At 41.5% G+C, this 24,102-nt stretch overlaps 1 protein-coding gene across 4 annotated transcripts in view; it reads left to right on the top strand.

Annotated features, from left to right (window-relative positions):
- LOC105449013 overlaps positions 1–24,102 on the top strand; it is a 201,004-nt gene that overhangs the window by 31,725 nt on the left and 145,177 nt on the right. For 3 of the 4 annotated variants that reach the window (XM_011687975.1, XM_011687974.1, XM_011687978.1), the window contains one exon: positions 4,491–4,678. The gene's annotated coding sequence lies outside the window, so the exon portion shown is untranslated. Of the gene's footprint in view, positions 1–2,156; positions 2,177–4,490; positions 4,679–24,102 lie in introns of those variants that run through there. The other variant, XM_011687979.1, reaches the window with a different exon arrangement.

A 24,102-nucleotide genomic window follows, 5' to 3' on the forward strand; every position in this document is an offset into this window, starting at 1 on the left:
AAAAAACAAATCTTCGATATGAATCTAACTCGCATAGATATTTTCTGTCATATTATGTGTATGATTGAATTAGATATTTCTCTATGATATATAGCGTACTCGAAACAATATATGTAATGTGTTTCAACACTTGAAAAGATGTTATTTATGATGCTTAATAATCGGAATAAGTCATTTGGAGGAATGATTTTTACATTTAAAAAACGTGAAAAATAAAATTGGGTCACAAGTTTTTTTACTGATCAAAAATCCATATCTATTTTGTATTTCTTCTTTGTAAAAAAAATTAAATCTATCTACTTAAAATGATCTCAAATACTAATAAATTGTAGAACAATCATTAATACGACGTTTAGTTAACAATAGTGAATTTTAATTGAGATGTAAAAGCCACCCTAGATGATCGTTTATGATGGACGATTATTTACGCAATAAAAAAACTAGATAGTAAAAAACGTTTTGTATTTATGCTAAAAACAGCTCACTCAAATGTTTGTTAAATTTTTATATTGAATTTTTAACATATCCGAATGCTAATTTAATATAATGTGATTATGTTATTTGAATATTAAATTGATATTTAACACGCATTTCTTAATGTAAAAGTAATACAATTTTTAAATAAGTGAATAAAAATGAATGAATAATAATGTAGTCTAAAAACGTAAATTCTAAGAAAAATGAATAAAAATTTAATGCACGTTAATTTGACATATTATATTAAAAGTGTTAATTTTAGTGAAGAAATATGTTTCTACAAGAAATCTATTTTCAAATTGTACCAAAGCGTTACATTTTTTGTATTAATTTTTACGTAAGCTTTGTGTTACTTTCTAGCATAGTCACCTTGTATTGAATTAATACAAAAATTTAAATAGACCGTTTTTAAATATTTTTTTAATTCTACTATGTTACGTGCAATAGATCAATGCATTTCAGAAATTGCGTGAATACGGCAATATTAGTATAATGATATTATTCTAGTGACAACGTGTAATACAATTTCAGAGCTAAATCGCGAGTAAAAGAAACAGCATTATGTTAACGAACGTAATTAATGTATGCCACAGTCTTTGCGACGTGCAGCTACTCGAGATATGTAGCTACAGCGCTCCGGTACTCGGGAAATCTCGGGATGAGTATTATTCCTTATTTGAACCATAAGCTCGGTATCAACTCGCTCGCGCGACGGCGTAATGGGCTTCTCCCACGCGTTATACGTCCAAAAAAAAGGCGTAAAAAGAATAAGAGGAAGGGCGTTTCGTGCGCAGCCACTCGCGCTCGGGGAAGGAGCAACTCCACGTATATAGCGAAAGAATTTCTCTCGCATTTCGAGTTATTGCACTTGACAGGTTTCTCGCCCCTGCACTCAGTCCGCCACGTTTTACCACGGGCGAGTGCCGGGCGAGCGAGCTTGCGGCGAGAAACGGGAAATGGGAGGATAAGGCGAAAGTTAGTTGGTGATCGTCCGTGCATCGAGCTTTAATCCTTTGTCCCGGTAACGGGATCCTGGCGTTAAATCCCTTCGGTCTCCGGCATCCGCGGAGGATCTTTCGTACTTGTCCAAATAAGGGCGGTAATTTAACACCGCGCGCGGAGAGGACGAGAGCGAGAGCGAGCGGTCATTTCCACCGGCGCGCTCGTATCTCGGCCGCCGTAAAATCCCGAATTTCGCCTCTCGCGATTGACTTCTACATTATTTTATCCTTCTATCTATATTCCGCTCTCTTATTCGACCTTTAACCGTTATAGCTTTATATGAATATCACTGATAGTTCTTAAAAATTCCCAAGATTGAAACGATAATTTTTCAACGTCAGCAAATTTTGAACAAATGTGTGTAATCTCCTGTTTGTGTGCTCGATAAATTCCTGCTTTTTTTTCTCCGTTTCCAATCTTGCGTCATTCGATTTTTAGCAGCGATAGCTTTCGCGGTTGTTCTTTAAGGAAGTAACTCCCCGAAGCGATCATTTCGACCACCGGGCGAATTCCAAATAGGTCACTTGATAGACTTCCCGCTCGGTTATTTGATAGACTTTTGCGGTTTTTCGACTTTCTATCTAGCCAGCTGCCCTCTTATAGTTCTCTTGCGCTCGTCCAAATAACAACGGCGGTCTTGTAATACTTGGGAAGGATCGAAGACCGGCGATTTTGTCCGTTCGGGGGAATTTTAAACGTGAGTAATCCCGCTTTCTACTTGAGAGATTCCTACATTTTTCAGTCTGTCTATTGCGCCTTCACGCTCTTTAATCTTCAGCGGGTAATGGGGACCGCTATATAAATAGCTGTGTTTGGTAAAAGAAAGTTGGTCGGTGCATAGGTACTTTTTAATAGCTCTTTTCAGTAGCAAAGTTTTACACACACACACACACACACACACGCGCGCGCGCGCGCGCGCGCGCAGAATCTGCTGATTAATTTTGACGAGCAGTTTTTCCATATAGTTTTCATATATAATATCTTGGGAAAAGGGGAAATTCTGTTAACTGTGGAAAAACATAATATTGGCGCAAACAGTACACCGCCAGTGTTAAACGTTATTCGAGGATCGAATCAGAGTCGCGCGTCTTCGTCGCGCTCTTCGCATAGTTACACGTTACATAAAGCAGGTGGAAGAGTGTTTCGCATAGTTTCTCGTTGCCACGAGATACGCGCGCCGTGATATCATAGAATCTCTTTCGCATTTGTGAAGTTATCGCGCTTGGCTGCTCTCTCTCCTTCCCTTTCTCTAGCTCTTTCTTTCTCCCTTATGTAAATAGGATATTTCTATAATGCAAATTTTTGATTCTCTTATATATATATTTTTATTTTCTTTATGTTTTTTTTTATTTCGTGATTTTATTCGAGATAAAAAGAAAGAGCTGGGGATAAGTGCCAGGAGGCGCCGTTAAGTTCCACTGCGTAATCGTTCGAGATGATTTCTTGTCTGTATCGAGTTGAGTCGATGAATACGCGACAGAAATAATCTGACTATTTTAATTCAGCGCTGAAGTTTAATTGTCCGGCAGTTTATTCTCTGAAACGATCATTTACTGGTCACGCGAACGTGTATATTCATCGGCGAGATACGAAATGCCGCATGAAAATTAGTTTACGCGCCGTGTGATATAAGTGCAATAATTGTCCCTACAATAATTTAAATCGCGCCCGAATGTAAATCGTGGAATAAATACATTATCGCCAGCGCGGTGCATTCGTTATTACGTTCATGAATTAAACGACGAATGAATTACAATGATCGCGGGCTTTCGGCGTTATCGTTCGTCCTGACAGGTTGAGCCCTCAACGGCGAAATCACGGCATCGGGAAATGCGCGTAGATGATAGAGAAAGAGAAAGAGGGAGAGAGAGGGAGAAATGGCGGGTCGGTCTGTACGGAAACGCTACTGCGCCTGGATTCATGATTTCTTAAATAGCTCACAGTAAGTGCCTGGCAATTCGCTTCATTTACATCGTCAACACGTAAACGATGCAAGCGCAGCGAGCAACGGAATTAATGCGTAACCTTTTGCGACAGCGTTTCTGCCTCTATCTCTCTCTCTCTTTCTCGCTTTCTCCTCCTCTCTTCCGGTCACGACGCAAACGCGACCCTCGATAAAATTATACCCACGGGAGTGAAATTTTCGCAAATTAGTTAATTGAGCCGAAACCGCCGCGTTACCTTTCGATTTTTATCGAAAATTCATCCGTAAATGGCAACTGGTTTGATTACAGACGATGCGCCCCGCCGGTCCTCTCTCCCTTCCCCCTCTATCCCCGTACGCGTGTTATTACTTTAAAAACGATTAATTCAATATTTGATATCGCGTGTACGGGACTTTTCGCAATATTATTTCGTTTGTTTGTTTCATATCAATTAACAAACGCTGACTAAAAAAGATGAAAGCGGTGTGGCCGGAACGCCGCCGTGTGTATGCGGATTGCGAATCAGGACCAGATAAATTTCCGGATAAAATAGCTATTCACTTTATATACTCTCTCCTCCGCTCTCCCCGTCACGCGAGTTTCCGCGGGAGTTTCACTTTTTTTTCTTAATTAGTTTAACAGTACCTCTATGTAGTCCGACTTAATGAAAATGTTTCAATTTGAAGATTGGCTGTAATTAAAAAATTCATTATCTGCGTTTTTTTTCTTTAATTCTTTTTAAATTCGTTATCGCCGCTGAAACGCTGCTTTCTCGCTTTCGCGTTCGACTCTGAATGCAGCCAGAGGAAGAATTTTCACAAGAGGAGAGAAAAATCGATGCTGAAACTTTCATTTGCTCGCGTGTTAATTTCGATACGATCCAACCAGATGAATACGATGCACATAAAAACAGGGTTTGAAAAAATTTTACTTTATTTAATTTACCAAGAGGATTCTGCGATTTCTTTTCAAATTTACTGTCTTGTCCTGCGTCTTCAGCATTCATTTTGAGCGATTTTTTTCAATTTTTGGATTTGTCTGTTTGAAATTGACATTTTATTTGGATTTTTTGGTGAAATTTTACAGGTGGATTTTTTAAAAAGTGGGTCCAACCTAATAAAACCCACCGGGCCCATCTTGTCAAACCCTGCATAAAAATCACCCCAGACGATAACCATCTAACTTTCATGCCGTGGCCGTCATATCCGTGCCGTTTCAACACACACGTGCGGTGGACATCATCGACATAAAAGCGACGAGAGAGGAAACGAGAGGTAAGCGACGTCGACATACATATCTTTGATTACCCGTTACATTTTTTATGCCACGTGTCCACACGAGCTGAGTAAGGTGGAAAAAGAGTTTGCAATTAAATAAAACATTTCTTTTCGTCAGCGGCGGATTATGTTTTTTATAAAGTGGGCCCAACTTTGCAGTGAATTTTTGCAGACTTGATAAAATAGAGTGATATTTAAAGATCGAAAGTATTTATCGAAATCGTATGCGATTATTATTCGTCGCGTAGTTTTTCTTTTATGTGTGAAGTAGTCGAAATTGTTTTCGAATAGGCGAGACTAATGCGTTTCGATTTTCCAACGTGCCGATACGAAATCACAACATTTCAATTTCTGAGCGAGTTCCGGCTTTTTGACTTCTAAGATCTCTATCTGCATCTTCGTCGTCTTCAATTTATATCGTTCGGTCAAGAAACAAGCACTCAGAGGCGTGCCACTCGCGAACAATTTGAATATTTCCTATGGTACTCATCTGTTGAGAGGATCAATGAAATATGGCAGTAATTGGAGAGTCCCTTTGCGGAAGCGGGTAGCATCCGGTCCTCTTTTTGATATCAGATAGAGCACGATAAAACCTTTTGTACATGAAATCAGGTCGCAGCGCGCTAGTTTATTAAATATATATACGTCATAACCGTCCAACAGAAATCGATTTGTCCGCGACCAGCATCCGCGAAGCAGTCGCTATATGCTCGCGATTTTTAATTCAGGTAAGCCCCCGTCTGAACACCTTTTTAGTAATGAACAAACGATGATATTCCCTCTGTTGCATTTTAGTTCTATATTAACAGCTTTAGAATCCGTGCGATATATCGCCGCTGCATATCATAATAATTCCACGAGGTATTTTTGTTGGCCGCGCGACTCGAGATAACCCGCCCTCGAAATAAAATATCCATTGCTTTTTCTCTGGGATAACTTTGTACCGCGTGTCGAAATTCGCAATGAAATTCCAACGGTTCCACTAATGCCCTGGTGAAGTTCAATAAATATCACATAATATATTGTTTGAAGCGAATTAATATACTTTTTACTTTTCACTTTTAATTTATATACACATATATATATATATCTATACGGCAGGTTTTGAAAAAAACCGGTTTTTTTTTTTGCAAAAAGCCTAACATGAAATACATCGAGCGAATATCGGTAGAAATTAAATTTCTATTGAAGTAAAAGAGAAAAATGCGAATTACCGCTTACCGGCTTTTCCTCACATTACATACAACAAAAATCTTGCGTCTGCTCTTTCACTGATTTTCTTTTACATATACAACACATAGTATCTTAGGATATCTTGAATCCGCCGCATATTCCGGGATTCGCGTTTGAATAACGTATTTGCAAGGACGAGCACGGAAGCAAATCGCGCAGGGTGATTTCTGCGGAGCGGAGCTGAGCGGAGAAACGACTAAATTCGGCTAGCCGGCTAAAAATTCAAATCGTCTGAATGCTAAGCATCCAGGGAGCTTATCTGCTCGCCAGACTGCGGAATTAAGATCGATATGCGGGATCGTTCCGTCTGGCAGCGGGGGCCTCGGCCACGTTTCTTGTAGAGCCCTACGGTAATGTCGGTCGAAGAGTTACAACGCTGCCTGGCACCGTCGAAAGCAGGCAGCGCCAGCATCTTGGAACGTGAAGGAAATTCCTCAACCCGCTCTGCTTGCCTGCATTTTTTACGTCTTATATTTATACAATATTTATCAGAGCAAAATTTTCTGTCCGCAACCCCGAGCGACATTGTATCGATCCAACGAGAATAGACGTCGAAATCTCTTTGTTAGATTAAACTTAATATAATATAAAATTTATAATATTTATATTATTCCAAACACATTAATAATTAAAGTTTTATTGGATTACTGATACTGATAACACACGCAATGTTGTACGCTTACTATACAAACCCGATCTGCTCTCTCTTTTGTGAAAGTATCCTAACCATAATCCACTTTGGAGCTGTTAGAAATTTGAGAACGTTACAAAGTTATCCGTTCATAAATGGAGATCCAAATGCGAGCGATCTATTGTAATTACCATTCGCCTGCTCTGAACTTCCGGTTAATCCACTCGACAGCAATCATTTCATCAAATGGTTTTCGAATTTCGATTGTCGCTCATTTTACAGGATATAAAACCGACACGTTTGTACGCCGGGCCATTTTCGATTGCTATATAATAGACTTTGCCTCCATAATACAGTGTTCATACACCGGCATTTCAATGCGCATAATTAAACGCGCGAATCGCCGAACGACGAACGAGTGGCAGAGAGAGATTGAGAGAGAGAGAGAGAGAGAGAGAGAGAGAGAGAAAAAATAAATAAAACTCCGAAGCGTCACTTCAACAGGTCGTCATTCCGTTGTCGCTTGCGAATTCATTAAATCGCATTTAATCAATTACGCACGTTCGACATCTTCTTCCGCCACTTTCCGGACTGACTTCTCTCGGCCAATTTAGCCGATCTCGATAAAACGATGCGGATGTTTATTCGACGGCGAATCGACTGCGCGACGATCCGGTAAATACGCGATGCATTTAATCGGCGCGCGCGCGTGCGATCCTTCCAAAAAGTTTCTTCTGCCTCGATGTTGATCCTGTTACCAGAGAGCCAGAGGATTAAGCACGATACACGGACGATTGCCTTACACGATCACCAAGTAACTTTCACGTTATCGTCTCATCCACTGGCCGTTTATCCTGTGCAGCTCGGCGCCGCCGCCGCCGCCGCCGCCGGTCGGCCAAAGAAGAACCCGACCCGGAGTGCGCCAAGGCGAGAAAGCTATCGAGTTACGGAAACTCCCGAGTGTGAAGGGAAACTCTTTAATGTTTTCGCCGCGTTCTCCTCTTGTCCCCGCTGCTGGGAATTTATTTAATCGATGCAATAGCGAGATACACGTCCAACGAATATTCTAAATGCGTCTTCGTGTATTTCACATGAACTAACTAACGTTTTAACTATAAGAGTTTCCCTCCGTCTCCCTGTCTAACACTTGTTTCCAAAAACTTCTTTCATTTTCTCGCTTTTTAAAATTTCGTTTGCTTGTACAATACATTGCAACTAAAGATTATAATTAAGATTATAATATCCGTACATTCTTCTTTTCTTTTCTCCGCTTCTCAATATATTTGATCTCATTTCTCGTAATATCATGTTTGTTCTCGATATCTTTACTTTGTAATATTTGTTTTCTTATGTCCAGGTTTATTTGGTTAGGGATTGTAACAGTTGCTTTGCTGTCGCCTCACGCATTTGATAGTCTATTTTTTGTGTAATTTACTATCATCATTGTATTCATTTTATATAATGCATGCAAAAAGTTATTATTAATACTTATTGATATTACTGTATAATATTTATAAATATTATTATATGTAATATTCTTCGCAGTGTTTCATTTATTAGCATCGTATTTCTAAAATTGAAGATCAATTGAATTGTGATCTTATTATTCCAGGTTCAATTTATGATTGAGTTACAAGTCTGACAATATTTGCATGCAATTTAAATAAAAAATGGATTTAGAATTCACATAGAAGAGCCAGCCTCAATCGTTGAATGCTCTTCTCTAATTTAATTGTGTTATTAATATTATTATATTAAATAGAATTTCGTGGCCCGATTATTAGGTGAATATTGGGATCTAACGGGTCTCTACGATTCAGTCGTTTCCTTTCGCTCTTTTTCCATACCACTCTTTCCTCTCAATGTTTAATCGAGCGAGGAGGATGGAAATCTATTTGTTTGGAGCCTTAATATCATCCGTAGATAGATAATCAAATATTGAAAGAATATATGATATCCTACTTTGCGAGGATATTTTTCTCCGAGAATATTTTTCTTCTATTTCTGAGTCAATGGATAGGAATGATTGTTACAATTTCCAGACATTGAGATGACCTCTCTCTCTCTCTCTCTCTCTCTCTCGGTCCATCAGATTCTCGCGGGGAAGTGGTGTTATCGATAACCGCGCGACATCCGAACGCGTTAAATAAAGCCAATGAAATTCTTGAGAACTTGGCGGCGGCTGATCCCTGTTATCAGATTATGGAACCGACTTCGTACACCGAGGCATCTACCTTAACTTTTTTTATTGCCAAGTAACAATCGTACGGCTGTTGCCGATAGGAGCGAGGAAGAGTCATCTGGATCGTGTCTTATCGACACGAGAGAACGTATTACTCACCAGTTTTAAGGCGCGGCAACTTACGCGGGGGTTGACCTATCGTTGACACGTCGATAAAATTGCGCGGTGCTGCACTTACGCGAGACTGCTTAAAAAAATTATACGAGCTTAAAAGTTGCCGCTTCGAAAACTCGTGGTCGCTCTCATGACGACGACGACGACGACGACGACGACGACGACGACGACGGCCTCTGCTTCGTCTCGGCCTCCTTCCGAAAGAAACCAGGATGGCGCGCGAATGGGGGATGATAATGCACGCAAACGTTACATAATGGTCGTCTAGCATGATCTGTGTTCTTAATTCTAGTTGAATAAAAAGTCGAATAATGGCGGAAACTCACTCACATGTTTCCTCAGAAACAAAATGCCTCCCGAAGACGAATGCGCTGCTATTACCGCGTTAGCTGAAAAAGCATTTCTCTACGTTCGTATTCGTCCATCCGGCCAACGCCTTTTCGCGGGCTGTGATATTTGCGGTCGAGTGAATGGACGAGAGGTCCGATATGTAACATTCACGGCTACATTTCCGAAATGTTCCGCTACCGACTTTAAACTTGAATTGATTGTCGCTGTAGCGCGATCTATTGTATCCTCGTTCTCCATCCGCGCGAGCTAACTTTGCTAAAAACTGTGCTACCGTGCGAAATTGATAGTTTGCAGAATATTCTGGAATCTGATCTTCAGCCTTATAGTTATTCTATTTGATTAATCGACTCGAGATTAATTCCAAAACAATTTATTACTGTTGAGTTGCCGTTTACAAATAATTTTTCTTAATTTTTGGAGCAACTTTAAAAGAAAATTAATTTTTCTTGATTCGCATTAATATAACAAAAATTAATGGATCAATAAACCAGCAAGCTATTAATTTCTTTATAATAAATCTAAACATATTTGTCAAATAATATATAATTGAAAACGTTTCAACTTTACTTAGATTTTTAGCAATTTTTTACAAATTTCTTCTTTCTTTACGCGCATATGATAGAAGACTATAATCAGATTTAATAGTCATTACAAGAATATAATATAGAAAATTCTAAAAAAGATTTTTTCTCCTCGTCGCGTCATGAAAATTAAATACTGGCATTTAACGATCTAACGTTGGGTTGTTTCACAGCGTTACCGTTTGCTCTTTACCGTGCTTTTCACCGAAAGACACGATTAAAAAGCTGCCGCGGCGACGTCGTCGTTTCTTAAAGTTGTCCCTGCCTCTAAACGCTAATGAAACGGGCTGAAATAAGTTGCCCGGCGCTTGCCTCGGACGACTTACAAATTTACTGTATTTTGAGCAGCCGCTTCGCAGTCCGCCCCGGCTCTATCTTACGTAATGTGAGAAAAACGAGGGCGGCGACCGAGACGGTGGCGAAAAAGTTGGGCGATTACAGTATGATTCTTTTTTGCGCTGTCGGCTGACTGCTAATCAATTTAACGCGACTTTCCGAAAGTCTATTTTGCGATATATAAACGCTCGATATATAAACATCGTCCTTTATACTTTATCCTTAATATTAAAACGACAACAAAATACTTGATATTGATTTATCGATGTCATGTCAAGACTGTATGAGGTAACTGTTCTATTAGGTATAAGTTACCTTACCTGGTCAGCACTCCTGAACCCAGCTCTATACGTCTATTGATAATACTGTAATCCAAGATAATATAATGAGAGTGAGTAGCCGGGCATAACAGAATCAGGTTAATCAAGCTGGTCGATGCAACTTGGCCCTTATACTAAGAGTCCCGAATATTAAAGGATAATCTCCGACATCGTATACGTCTGTTAATAAATGGCATCGTGCATTATAGAATGACAGTTAACATTTACCGCATATTAACATTTATTCTATATTGGCGCTTTTTTTTATAAGAAACCCGCGTTACATTTTTTTTAAATTGAAATATCGATCGCTTCGTTTGGATGAATCGAATGAAATTTGACAGCACGATAATTTGCGAGCTCCGCTCTCGCTCGCCAAGCGTTGGAAATCGCCATTTCGAGAGGAGGACATCAGGGGGAAAACGTAGTATATCTACTGCGGCTTATAAAAAATTGCCGTGCGTCACACTGGCAGAGGAAGAAGCGCGTCGCGTCACGTTCGTCTCGCGGGATGCAAGAAGATTTAATTATATATCGTATCGCGGCAGCGTCGTCGTCGTCGTCTCGGTATCTTAATTCAGTGGATATCTCTACGAACACAGGCAGGAGAGCGAGACTCGGGAGAGCGAGAAGTAAAGACAGGCATAGGATTACGAAGGGATGTGCAAGCGTACGCAAACTCCGAAGCGAATGCCGTTGTTCTCCGCGCGCGTGCGTGCGAGATAGTCTCGTTATTTTCTTGCATCGCGACGGAGGGGTAACACTCGCCTTTCCTTCTCCTTCTTCTCGAACCGACGCTCGATAGTATGTTGAAACATCAAATCTGACGAAGATACGATCGTGGACGGACTCGCCGTTTGGACCGATTCCGCGGTGAAATGGCGACGCCGCGTTACAACCTCGGCGTAAAGGAAAGAGGCGAATGAGATCGGTGTGATTTTACGTTTTACTTCGTACCTCTCTCGCCGTCTCTTCAACCAACTAAGCCAGCCAGCCAACCCGCCAGCTTCAGGCTGGGGTGCTTTCTCCCGGATACCTATTCGTCGGATCACACGCGGGTAAATGGACGGACGTTAGAAATTCCCTCTTTTCGTCGTAAACGCGCCTGAAAAGGAATCGCAAACAACACCTCGTCCGAAACATTCTTGTCTTGTCAGTTGCTTTTCCGCCACCGTGGATTTACTCTCCTTTCGCCTAATTTCACTCGCTGATTTATATAATTCTGCTTGAACCATGCCTTTTGTTAAATAATAATATAAATTGCGGTAAAGCGATCTCTCGATGCAATAATTTCCAACGTGAGTTTGCGTATGAACTTCTATTTACGGTTGAGTGGCCGATATAATTTCGGATTGTATATAATATGTATAATAACATAGCACAATGTAATATAACTTGATATAGAATAAGGGCACTTGTTCTGGATAATTTATTATATTTAAATAAACTTACTGTAGTTTTCATCGAATGATGCGCTGCATATATTACAAGATTCTTTTGTTGCATTTGTGTGCACCTTTACCAATTGTTATTTGTTTCTTACTTAGCAACAACGCTATACGTTTTATTGATATCATTAAGTACTAAAACATGTGACGTCAATTTAGATGTAAATTTAAATATTTATTCATAATTTAATATCTATAAGAATTGTGCCTTATAGGGAAAATAGCATTAGATTTCATGGAAAAAATCAACATCGTAGTCAGTTTTGAAATTAATGCACGGATCGTTTGATCCACAACTAGACACAGAAGTCTAATTGTGGATAATTTTTATTTTATTTAATTAAAATTAAATATATGAACTAGTACTAAAATTGAATAAAATCATCTATAAAGCATTCCTTAAGATTAATAACAACTATTAAATATATTATTGATCGTTTGATATCTTTTTGAATAAGAATAAATAAGAATTTTTATTCTCATAGTACCTAATCCAGAAATAATGCCCTTATTCTACAGATATAATAATGATATATATAATTTACTTTTCTGGCCGTCAAGTGTTCTCGTAATAGCTTTTTGATAGCTCGTCGTATCTCTTTATCGAGGAGAAAGGATTTTTCGGAAAAATGTGACGCTCTCGAGTTTTACCTCGAATCTTCTCTATCGTGACGGAAATCGGCGCGCACGAGTGCTTAGCGAAATGGTTCATTCATCGCGCGATTCGCGCTGATAGCCAGCGAGTTATTCTTTCCTGCAAGGTTATTCCTGTGCAAATACGAAGGGCTGGCTGGCTTGGCTTGCTGGCTGGCTGACTGGCTGGCTGGCTGGCTGGCGGAATGAATCGGGGCACGTGCCGGGGCCGCGCGCGCGCGAACGATATCCTCTCTCTTGATCTCTCACGCTTCATTCTTCATTGGATAGAATTGGCGATATACGCCAACTGTTATAGTATAGCTAACCGTTACGCTCATTCTATTATAGCCCCGGGAGACAATTATGGGCTAGTAATGGGCCACGCTCGAAACTGTTATTGTGGCGCGCCAATTTCTTTCGGCGCTTTACCCCCCTGCCCCCTTTTAGCGATGGATAAATTTAACAAAAAACTGTCGTGTTGCGACTCACATAAAAAACCCACATTGAGAATCGAGAATACTGTTTAAAAAAAAAAAATTGACATCAATCAGACTCTTAAATAATGAAAGAGCTTCTCTTCAGGACTGTCATTCTTACAATTAAAGAAATGCGTATTTGTAGTATGGTAGGGGCCGACGGAAAAATGAACGGAGTCGACCAAGGCTCCAACTCAGGATCCCTCGTTCTTCTCCTAGCACTTAGCATGCTAACCCACAAGTGTTCCGCTGCTCTCGTATTTATTTTGATGTATGAATATTTCTAATTGACCTTCTTTTTATTCTCCTACGATAGCGCGCATTTTAGCATCGAAATAACTAGGTATTGAAGTCAATCGGAGAGATCTCTTTGATCATCTAACGAGCCACGTGAAAAAGGAACGCGAGTAATTTGAGAAAGGTCGTAATTTACATGCCAGAGGATGAAAATTGCGATAACAGCCTCAATTATATATTTATCAGAGTTATTAATACGCGCTGATTTTTAGATAATTAAATACTGTTTAATTTAATATGTTTCTCTTGGATATCATACGCGTGTGCATATTTGCCATGTATTTTCACGTAACAGTATTTACAATAAAATGCTGTTGACGATACAGACAGCTCTTGGTCGTAATTTATAAATATTTTACAAAATATTTCAAAAAGAAGGGAAAAGATAATGAAAAAGAATGCGGATTACGGAAAGTCCGTTAGGATACACGAGACATAACACAGACAGATAGATTCCAATCGTAATCTCAGTGAGAAGGGTTAACGTCAGCGAATCAGCACGGGCGTAACGCATCAGACTCCGCATCGCATGTAACGTTCTCGTAATAGCCGCTGGGTGGATCGCGCAACACGTTTCCTACCGATGCGCGATGTACCGAGTGCGAGCGCAAGCTTACGCGTCTTTACGCGGAAGCTCGCTCGAGCTACCCTCGGGGGGTCCGTTGCCCCTGCCTGCCTATCTGCCTGCCTGACTGCCTGCCTTATCCTGCCTGCCGAACTTGGGGCGCGCACAAAGCGGGCATTCCGTCACTTTGTAACGATAAACTCGGCGTAAGGTTTGTCAAAGCTAATTGGATGCGACTCCTCGCGTACACTGTGTGTCGGGGCTATGCAATACTCGAAATGTACAAATTCGCGAGCATGCGCGCGCGCGCGTGTGTACGCGATTCATTGACCCGGATATCGCTCACGTTCGTCGGGCGTCGTCGTTTCCTCCGGGCATACCCGTTCCTCGATTCGTCATATCGGCTCTTTTGCCGCGAGAGAGAGAGAGAGAGAGAGAGAGAGAGAGAGAGAGAGAAACGAGACGAGCGCTGCTGGACCCCGATCGAGGCTCTCTTGGCACAGGGTGAGAGTGCGCGATGCCCGAATACCGCTGCCAAATCGAATTTTTACCATACGCCGCGTCTCGTGATAAATACGACAGAAAAATATTTGTGATATTCGAAATTCCACGTTTGCACGTTTGCACGTTACGACGAGATGTTTCACAGTTGCTTGCTGCGGTCACCGATCCGAAATCGAGAATTATCTCTTTTTCGTGTTGTCCCCCTTTTTTATATCCGTCTCACCGCAAATGCTATTTATCAAACATCTATGATAAGCAGGGTAAGGACATTAGTTTTGGATTATCTTAAAGGTAAAAATTCGTATTTAATTTTCATTGAGCTGATTGAGCATAATATCGATTTTTTCCATGATATCTAATGTTACTTCCTGTAAAAACCATAGGATAATCAATCCTTGCAGGTATTAAAGTTTTTGAATGAATTTTTAAGAATACACCGTTTTACATTTTATTACTTAATGGCATCAATAAAATGTGCAGCATCGTTGTTACAGATATCTATACAGAAGTCTATCATTGTTGCTAAACGATAAATAATTGACGATTGGTAAATTGATGGCTAAAGAATCTTATGATATGCATCATTCGTTAAAAACTAGTGCCCGTGATTTACATCTAGTGGTCTTATTCTATCACAAACGCTAATCGCGATTCGGAAAGCATTCAAGATGTTTACTCGCTCGATCGGAGTTTGTGGACTTTTCAATTGCACCGTTGCACGTCGGCTTGAAATTAAAACACGTTATTTTTTTCTTTCCCCCAGCTGTAATTACGCTGTAATATATCACGAAACGACTAAACGCTCTTCCGCGACCGCGTGTACTAGATCCATACCATTACGCGATAATCTTCATTTAAATAACAACGTGTGCGTATGTGTGTGTAACTTTTCGAACCGCCATTCCCGCTATTACATTTATTATCTTTCAATTATTCAATCGAGATCAAAAAGGGCAATAATAGGGACGCTGCCAAAGGGAAAGAATCGTGCAGCGTAATGTTAAATACATAAATGCAAGAGCTGTGCTACGCGCGATCTTGACTCAGCTCGCTCGTTTCACTTCGCGACCGCGCCAACATCGTGTGCACTTGTGCCCCTCCTCTCTCTTTCTCTTTCTGTGTATATGTGTGTTTCATGTACAATACGGTATAGCAGCCGTTAACTCCATCCTCGCGTGTACCGCACCTGAACGAGTCCCGATAGTGGCGCAGTCGAATAACGGTACACGAAAAGTGGCCGTCGCGCACGGTTATAATTACACGCGTAATGATAAGAATATACGTACTGATAAGTACAAAATGGGTGGTACGCTTATCTTCTCCGCTCGATCGTCGCGCGAATTACATCGTGCTTATTCGACGCTTTTCACGCGCGCGCGTGTCACCCTGTCGCGCGACCTAAGCCTCCTGCGTTTCGCGTTTTTCCTACTCTCTCCCTCCACTCCTCCTCTCCTCGCTATTTTTCCCTTTCACTCCGCGCGCGTGATATCGCGGCGTACCGACGTCACGTCTGCAATCGTCGGTGGATATTTTTCATTTCGCGCGCGATCTCCTTTCCCCTTTCATCCCCCGTTCAACCCTTCTTGCCGAACGCTTTAAAAAGTATTACTTATCCTGGATTTTATCCGCCCGACCGATCCCGGGTCAGATCAATCACTTATTCGTGATCGATCGCGTAACGCTTTAAGGATGTTTATAAGGGAGATACAGGAGCGGCGGGAGAAGGGAGAAGGGGATACACTCGTGCGCGATTCCCAATGACATGACGTGAAAGGCTGTGTGTATCGGTGTCTATCGTATCCGTGTCTGCTTACGTATGAAATTATTTTCTTTCCGTAATAAAACTAAATCAATTGTTCTCGCGATTCCATTAATATCCGTACTGTTTAAACCAAAGCTTGTGATTATCAGAGATTACTCGCTGCATTAATTTTACTTTGTCATTATTCATAATGTGTAATGTGAATACTTAATGAATATTATACATTTCTAAATATGTTTTACGTCCGCACATAGCTTCAAAACCATTATGTTATCCAATTATTTCCTATACAGGATGATTGTGGTATTTGGATTGATTATGGAATTATATAGGGTGTTCTATAAGATGTAACAAGAGATTGTTTTTATAATAACTTGAGAAATAAATTAAAAAGTCTGTATTTTCAGCATGTATTTTTTTAGATACTAGAAACAACTTTAATACTACAGGCACAACTTATATGCTATTAAAGATTTTGTTTATTATTTCAGTACTGCAGGATTTAACAAAGTTAAATGTTCGACTCGCGCTATTGTTCTCGGCTTTTCAATGTCACTCGCGTGTTTCCCGGTCTCGTTTCGTCGGTAGACTCATCGCTCGTTAAATCCGCTCGCAATTATTCGCTAGCAAGCGCGACTTGTCGCGCTTGCGCGTTATAAAGTGGAGCGCAAGGTCTATGTCTCTACAGTATTTTCCGCTTCGATATATTCTCTTTCTCTCTTTCTGCTTCTCTGTTTCGCTTCTGTGTGACGTATGAATATTATATTTATTATTACGGTCGGCCGCGCGCGTTTGTGTCAAACTTTGGTCCGGCAGTGACGGTGCGACGGCAGCGACGACGGCCACGTCCGGGTTTCAGAAAGGGTGCAAAACTGCACTCCGGTAAAGTTGAGAGGCAAGAAGAAGTTGCGCTTCTCATTCTCTCTCTCTCTCTCTCTCTCTCTCTCTCGGCAAAGTGTGCGGCGCGGGAGGGAAATCATTATAAAGTATAATTGTAATAAGTAAACATCTATTCATGGCGACTATAACACAAGCGTACGCGCGCGCTCGCCCGCGTCGACTGAAAGATTTAATAACTGGAATTAAGATTATGGGATCCTTTTTACCGGAGAAAATGAAAGAGGGGTGGGGGAGAGGGAGAAAAAAAGAGGGAGAGAGAGAGAGAGAGAAAGTAGAAGGATAGTTCGCGGCAGTTAAATTGCAGAGCTCTTCTCGTAGCGCGTGAATCGATCCACGAGCACGAGCGCCAGCTTTAACTTTCAAAGATAATTCCCCCTCCTTGTAAACGTGTTCTTATTTCGCTTTCTTTCTTTACCGTCGTCGCTGGCGTTTGGATTCCGCCAACGACTGCGACGGCGTTCCGCTCAAAAGCGCATTAAGTGTTTCGCCCTCGACGATCGTATCGACGAAGCTAACTACAAATATTTCTTAGCTTAGCTTCCCGATCGTTCGCCATTCCTTCCATTCGTTTTTTTTTCCCTTTGACTTTTTACGTTTGTGCCGTGGTATTCAAGCGTCCGAATAAATCTCTATTTTAAACAGTGAGATTACCGTCCGCGCTTTCGTTCTCCCTCGCTCGCTCGTTCGTCGATCCTAATCAGCATTCAATATTACACGCTAAATTTCACTCGGACTTCTCTCCGGAGTTCTCTCCCGGCTGAGTCATAAAGTCGGATAAGAACGCCTCACTTTCGCTCCATAAAGTCGCGATGAGCGTTACTCATGTAAATCTCGCCCGACTCTTACTGGCGAAGGCGGTGGTCGAAATGTCGCAGGACGACGACGATGATGCTATAGCGCGCAAGCGTAAGAACGATCCTCTTTTGCTTGCGTATAGCTACGGATAATGCGACGAAGACGTTTTCATCCTGCTTTTAAAAATTCACATGTAAAAAGGGTGAAAGGGAGTAGAAATATATATTTTTGAAAGCGAAGCTTGTGCGTCTATACATTACATCTCGAGTCTGTATTCTTGTAACCTTTAAATCCCGAATCTCTTGCGAGCCACGACTTTAAATCACCTGCAATACTTGGCGAATCCTTAGATTCGAAATCCTTAATCCTACAACTTTTAATTTTGACCATTGAAGAGCACAATAAATTCCCAGTCGTACACTTATCGCGCTTCGCTCGTACCCTACTACATACACCACCCCCGTATAGCGTGCCACAGCCCTCGCGCGCACAGTCGGGTGCTCTTCCTCATCCCCCACAGATCCCTCTCTCTCCCTCCCTCTCTCTCTTTGTCTCTCGCCCACCGTCGTCGTCTCCTCGCCCGCGTCCACATCGCCTTTCTTCAACCGACGACCGTGGCCATTGTGCGCCGTAGTGAAAAGTTGGCCGAGGGGGACAAAAAAGAAGTCCGCGTGCGCAACGGCTAAGTTAATGAGAAATAATTGAGTTAAGGCAAGTTATTTTAAGCGGAAAAGTAACCGCGGAAAAGTTGCGCGAAGACCAGAGAGAGAGAGAGAGAGAGAGAGCTCGGGTCCTTCGCGCGCTCGCGATGAGTTAAGTTGGCAAACCGAGGCGCGGATTAACTTTAAAGTTGCCGCATGGCCGTCGTCGCGGATGTGTACACACCACCGAGGACGACTAGTCAAGAAGATAACACTGTGGATGTTAATTAATCGGCGCTTTGACGTTCGCACTCTCTCTCTCTCTCTCTCTCTCTCTCTCTCTCTCTCTCTCTCTCTCTCTCTCTCTCTCTCTCTCTCTCTCGTGCCACTTACGTATAATACCGTCGAGTCGCGCCACGCCGCCGCGCCGCCTCGCTCGGCATTAACGAGCAAGCGGCTAATTGCGGTCGATCGATTGATTTATCATTGGCGCACAATTTTTAATCAGCCGGCGAGACGTGTCGGCCAGACGGCGTCGATTCACGTCGGAGCGGCCCGTCGAACGTTAACCTTAAACTTGGATGTGATGTAATGGCAGTAAATAAGTTTTTTAAACACCGCTTTAAAAAAATAGAAAAACGAAAAAACTATTTGCTAAAGGATATTATCAGTATCGAATTGTATATACGGAAAGAACGATTTTACTGAAAGATCTAATATTTTTTGTAGATACAAATCTGAAAATAAATTTTGATGGAGCAAAGAGAAAAAAAAATTTTATATTCTAACATTTTCTGTTTTTAAAAAAATTTTTTAAATAATCCAACAAAATTTATTTTCAGATCTATGTCTAGCAAAATATGAGATCTTTCAACGTTCTTTTCGTGCACGATTGTTTTATATTATTTTGGAAAAATATAGCCGTATCGATTTGAAAAAAAATTGTGTCGAATTTTGTTCACTTTAAGCTTTTAAAATAAAATGCGACAATTTTTGCTCGTGTAAAGGCTCTGATGAAATTGATATAGTGTTACATTAATATTAATACTGCAGCATTAGTATCTCCGTAATAAGCATAAGGAGCTAAGTGAACGCACAATAGCGGCAATGAGACGAATGACTAGCGGATAACGACGTACCCTGGGTTTCCTCTCTTATGATAATATATGCTAATGAATTACAAACAGAAACAATAATCCCACGCTTCCTCTTGTCTACCTATGTGAACCTGGCACCGACTTTAAGAAAAAAATTTTTTTAATATTTATTAAATTAAGCTTGGTTTGTACCCGTTTGTATCACATTTCTTTTCATTCGTACCTCAAAGGATTAAAAATTATAAAAGATTGAAAAAATGCTAGCACCCCACTTTGATATATTTCAAATCCGCAAGCGGGTGCAGTTTCCGGGTCAATCGTACACGTTTTTATCATCTTCCGTTTTGTTTGTACCCTTCAAGGGGTGATTATACCGAATTTTTAAAATAGAGGTAAGAGCCAACATTGTCATTTTTTTAGATGTTTTAAATCCGCAAGCGAGTGCTGCTTTCGAGTCGATCGTACCCGGTTGTACATACCACCTTTTGTTTCGTTTGTGACACATCACACCCCTTAAGGGTGTGCTTTGCTGGATACAGATCTGAAAATAATTCTTGTTGGAAAATGATAAGCATTTTTTATTTTTCAACAAAATTGTTTTAATATTCTAGTAATCAGTTTAACTTTCCAACAAAATTATTTTGATTGTCCAACAAAAATTATTTTCAGATCTGTATCCAGCAAAATCATTCTTTCCGTGCGGTACAATCACCCTCTTAAGGGTACAAATGAGAAACTGAAGGTGGTACAAACGGGTACAAACCAAGCTTAATTTAATGCATATTTGAAAAATTTGTTTTCTTAAAGTCGGGTGCCAGCTTTACATAGGTGGCCGAAGGCTGGCGGGCGGACAGGCGAGCGTGCGGGCGACGCGCGGAATTTACGGTCGACGGAGCCGAATTTTTGAGACGCGCGCGTGGTCCGGGATTTCGTAGGCGACCCTTTCGGCCCACCGTGTATTCAATTTTACCCTCAACGCCGTCGCGTCGGCGTACCCCCCCGACCCGACCTGGCGTGGCGTAGCCGTGTACCCGGTGTCTCGTAAATAAACGCTCGAGGAATGTTGCAGATGCTTGCGTGGGTATAAAATGGACGTAAAACAGACGTTCGCGAGCGTGAAGAGGACGTGGAAGATTATAAAATGATCCCGGGCGTGTGTGGCTCGCGTCCCCCCTCCCCAGTCGAGGTTATGTAAAAATGCGGCGGCGGAGTGCCGCTCGTCCCCGCACTCATATGGTTGGGCCGAGCGTTAAAGAGATATGTAACACGCTTAACTTTTTACTTCCGCCGCGCGCCATTCGACGTCGTGCGCGCGCATATTGAAAGATTAGCGAGACTCGGCGCGGGCGGGAGGAGAAAAAAGTGATCGATCTTCTGTATTATGCGCGTCTTCTTTTCCTCCAAGGATGACGGCGACTTTGGCACGAGCAAAGAGACCGGCTTGATTTCTACTCGCAAATTATCCGCATAGTCCCGCGGCGAGCGAGTGGATGTCATTAATAATGCAGAAAAACACGCGCAAGGCTCTCTCTCTCTCTTTCTCTCTCTTGTTCTCGTGATGGTCTAGAGAAGATGGGCTTGTCTCGCTCATGAAATTTGTAGACGTGTGTTTTTCAACCGGGCCGTACAGTACGTTGTATTACGAATGCAGAGGCGCCGCCGACCGGAATGTGTAAAGTTACTTAAAATGAAGCGAAATATTAATGCCGCGGTGGAGATCGACGGTATCGTTGTTGCTTTAGCGCTCCCGTCGTTATTTCGTCTCGCTATCACGCGTCTCATCATGCTACAAGGCCCCCAGCTCCGATACTATCGAGATTTACAATCTTATCCGATCCGATGATCATCTCGTCGACATCATCGTTGTTATTATTTATACGCATCATCAGAGCTATCCGCGCATTCATGACACATCGCCACATTTGTTTCTATTTCGCGGTGAAATTAATCTCACGCCAATATTCAATATTTGATCTGGGGAGCATTAGTATTTCGTGTCATCATAAATCTATTATACAGAGCCCCCAAACGAGGCAAAATAGAGTCCGAATGGTTTATAAATTCTGACGCTCATTTGGTACGAGGCATTATTACAGAATTCCCCGAATTTTGCATTAAAATATTATTTAAATATTGATCCCCGGCATTATTACGGGGAACAATATATTCTGCATTTAAGGGAAATTTTGCGATAATTTGTATATTTTTTACGTTACACACACACACACACACACACACACACACACCTGCGCGCGCGCGCGCGCGCACGTACGAACTTTTGATTGAAACTCGGGGATTGTGTCGATTAATATAAAATATGTACCCTCGTTTGAAATTAAATTTGCGCGGGACAGATTTTTCCGGCGCGGAAATATTAATCTACGTCAAATGAAACACCATAAAACGCACAGGCTCAAAATAATTCCGCGCCGTGATATCGAAAGCCGCAACATTGTTTTATTATATACATAGAGACACACACGTGCGCGCGCAAGAGCTTTCGTATTTAAATTTAATGTCATGCCATAAACGCGTAAGCAAAACAAATAAAATTTCTGGGCGATACGTATATGTGTTCGCGACAGATACGCGCGTAATTATCGATATCGGTTATTTCTTTTTTATCGTGAAACGAAATTACAATAAACGTTACACATGATTTAATCGCAATCGTCGCTACAAACGAACTCTTTTTCGTGCGCGCGCGGTTACGTTACCGTGTAGAACACACACACCCACACGAACATAGTATTAATATTTTTTGCCTCGTGTCACATTTTTGCGCATTGCAGCTGCATTAAATGATTCATGAATCTTATCTGATGCGATGTTAAATATTTTAATTTAAAAAGTTAATTTTTATATACATATCCGACGTATAACGTACTCGCTGCCGTGTGTCGCCGATGTTGTAACCGTTGAATAAAACCATGACCGGCTAATACGTTTTCGTTCAATGATTTATGATTCTTCCGGTTCTATATTAAATATCCGGTTATTAACTTTTATATTTATTAACGTACTGAATAGCTAAATGTATGTGATGTAATTGTTGTTACGGGCCAATTTTATTATATAACATGTGCATGTATTGCGTTAACATATAGCACGGGGGCGATCGATATTATTTTTCGTTCGTAATCACGTCGCATTTTCGCTGTGAATGCGAACTAAATGATTTATGAGTTTCTCTCCGCACAATATTAAATAGTTGGTATTTTTAATAACAGACATTTGTAATTATAATTTAATATTTTATCAATGTCTCGTATTACGGGGCGAAATGACGCCTAAAACATTTCAAACTATCAAATATCAGTTAAAGATAAATGTAAATCAAAGTTTATTTAGAAATACGTATATTATAATATCGTAATCTATATTATGTATATTAATTATAAATATGTATATTTTGTGTTATAAAGGTATTTTTCAATTCACACAAAAATTACTCCAATTACTAGTATTTCCGTTTGATTTTTGAAAGAGAATTATTATTATTAAAGGAATATAATACTAGGAAATATATTATTAACAGTACACAGATTATTATATACGAATTCTGAAATAAATCGGTATTCCCCGCTAATTTTTAAAAGCTTGATCAACTATCCCGGAGTGTAGTCCCTGTAGGTAACTAGGTATTTTGCACTAGGGTTAAGCAGTGATATATTAATCCTCCGATGGCCCGTGCCCTCTCAAACTCTCTCTTTCTCTCTCGTGTCTTCCTTCTCCTTCTGCTCTTGACATCAATCGTTACCGTTGCCGTGCCGGGAGGAGTGTACACAGGATAATGAGGCCGCTACCCAATTTCGCGATGTGTGAACTCCGCATTGTTTCCCGCACCGTTTTCACAGGGGCCAGGCGGCGCAATTACGACCCGGACCTTAAATGGCCTCGGTCGTTCCGCTCCTTGTGCCGCCGCCGTAGGGGGACCAGGCGCGGCGCGCGGCGGCGTGGCACACGCGAAGACGGATTTCCTCTCGTAAAGTACAGCGCGCGGTGTCTCAAACGTAATTACTTTAGACTCGTGTCTACTTTGTTCATCGACGACGAAATCTTATTCTGCGCTAACGAGCAAAGCGAAACTTCCAAGCGGTCCCTCCCCGCCCTCCCCGGCTCCCTCCCTTTCCTCGGACTCTCTCCCCCGTCACTCCGGGTGCGCGCACCCTTTTTCCCCTTTTTTACGTTGTAACGACGTTCGGACAAAGGACGTTAACAAAAGTAGACGAAAAAGGGGGCGACAGTGGAAGACGTCGGACGGGGGAGGAGAGCCAAGACAAAGATAAAATAAAACGAGGGGAGTCCGGCGACGGCGGCGCCGACGTCATCGTCGTCGTCGTTCTCTCGTCGTCGTCATCGTTGTAGGGCGGCATTTTCCGCCGCTGGGAGAACGCAAAGTGGGTCATCTCGGGGAAAAGTCCGTAAAAGCGTGAAACGCAAAAGTAAAACGACGACGCTCGGTATGGACGCAAGGGGGGGGGGGTGGGCC

The sequence above is a fragment of the Wasmannia auropunctata genome, unplaced genomic scaffold (genome assembly GCF_000956235.1).
Source record: "Wasmannia auropunctata unplaced genomic scaffold, wasmannia.A_1.0 LD336078.1, whole genome shotgun sequence".
NCBI classification, from domain to species: Eukaryota; Metazoa; Arthropoda; class Insecta; order Hymenoptera; family Formicidae; genus Wasmannia; species Wasmannia auropunctata.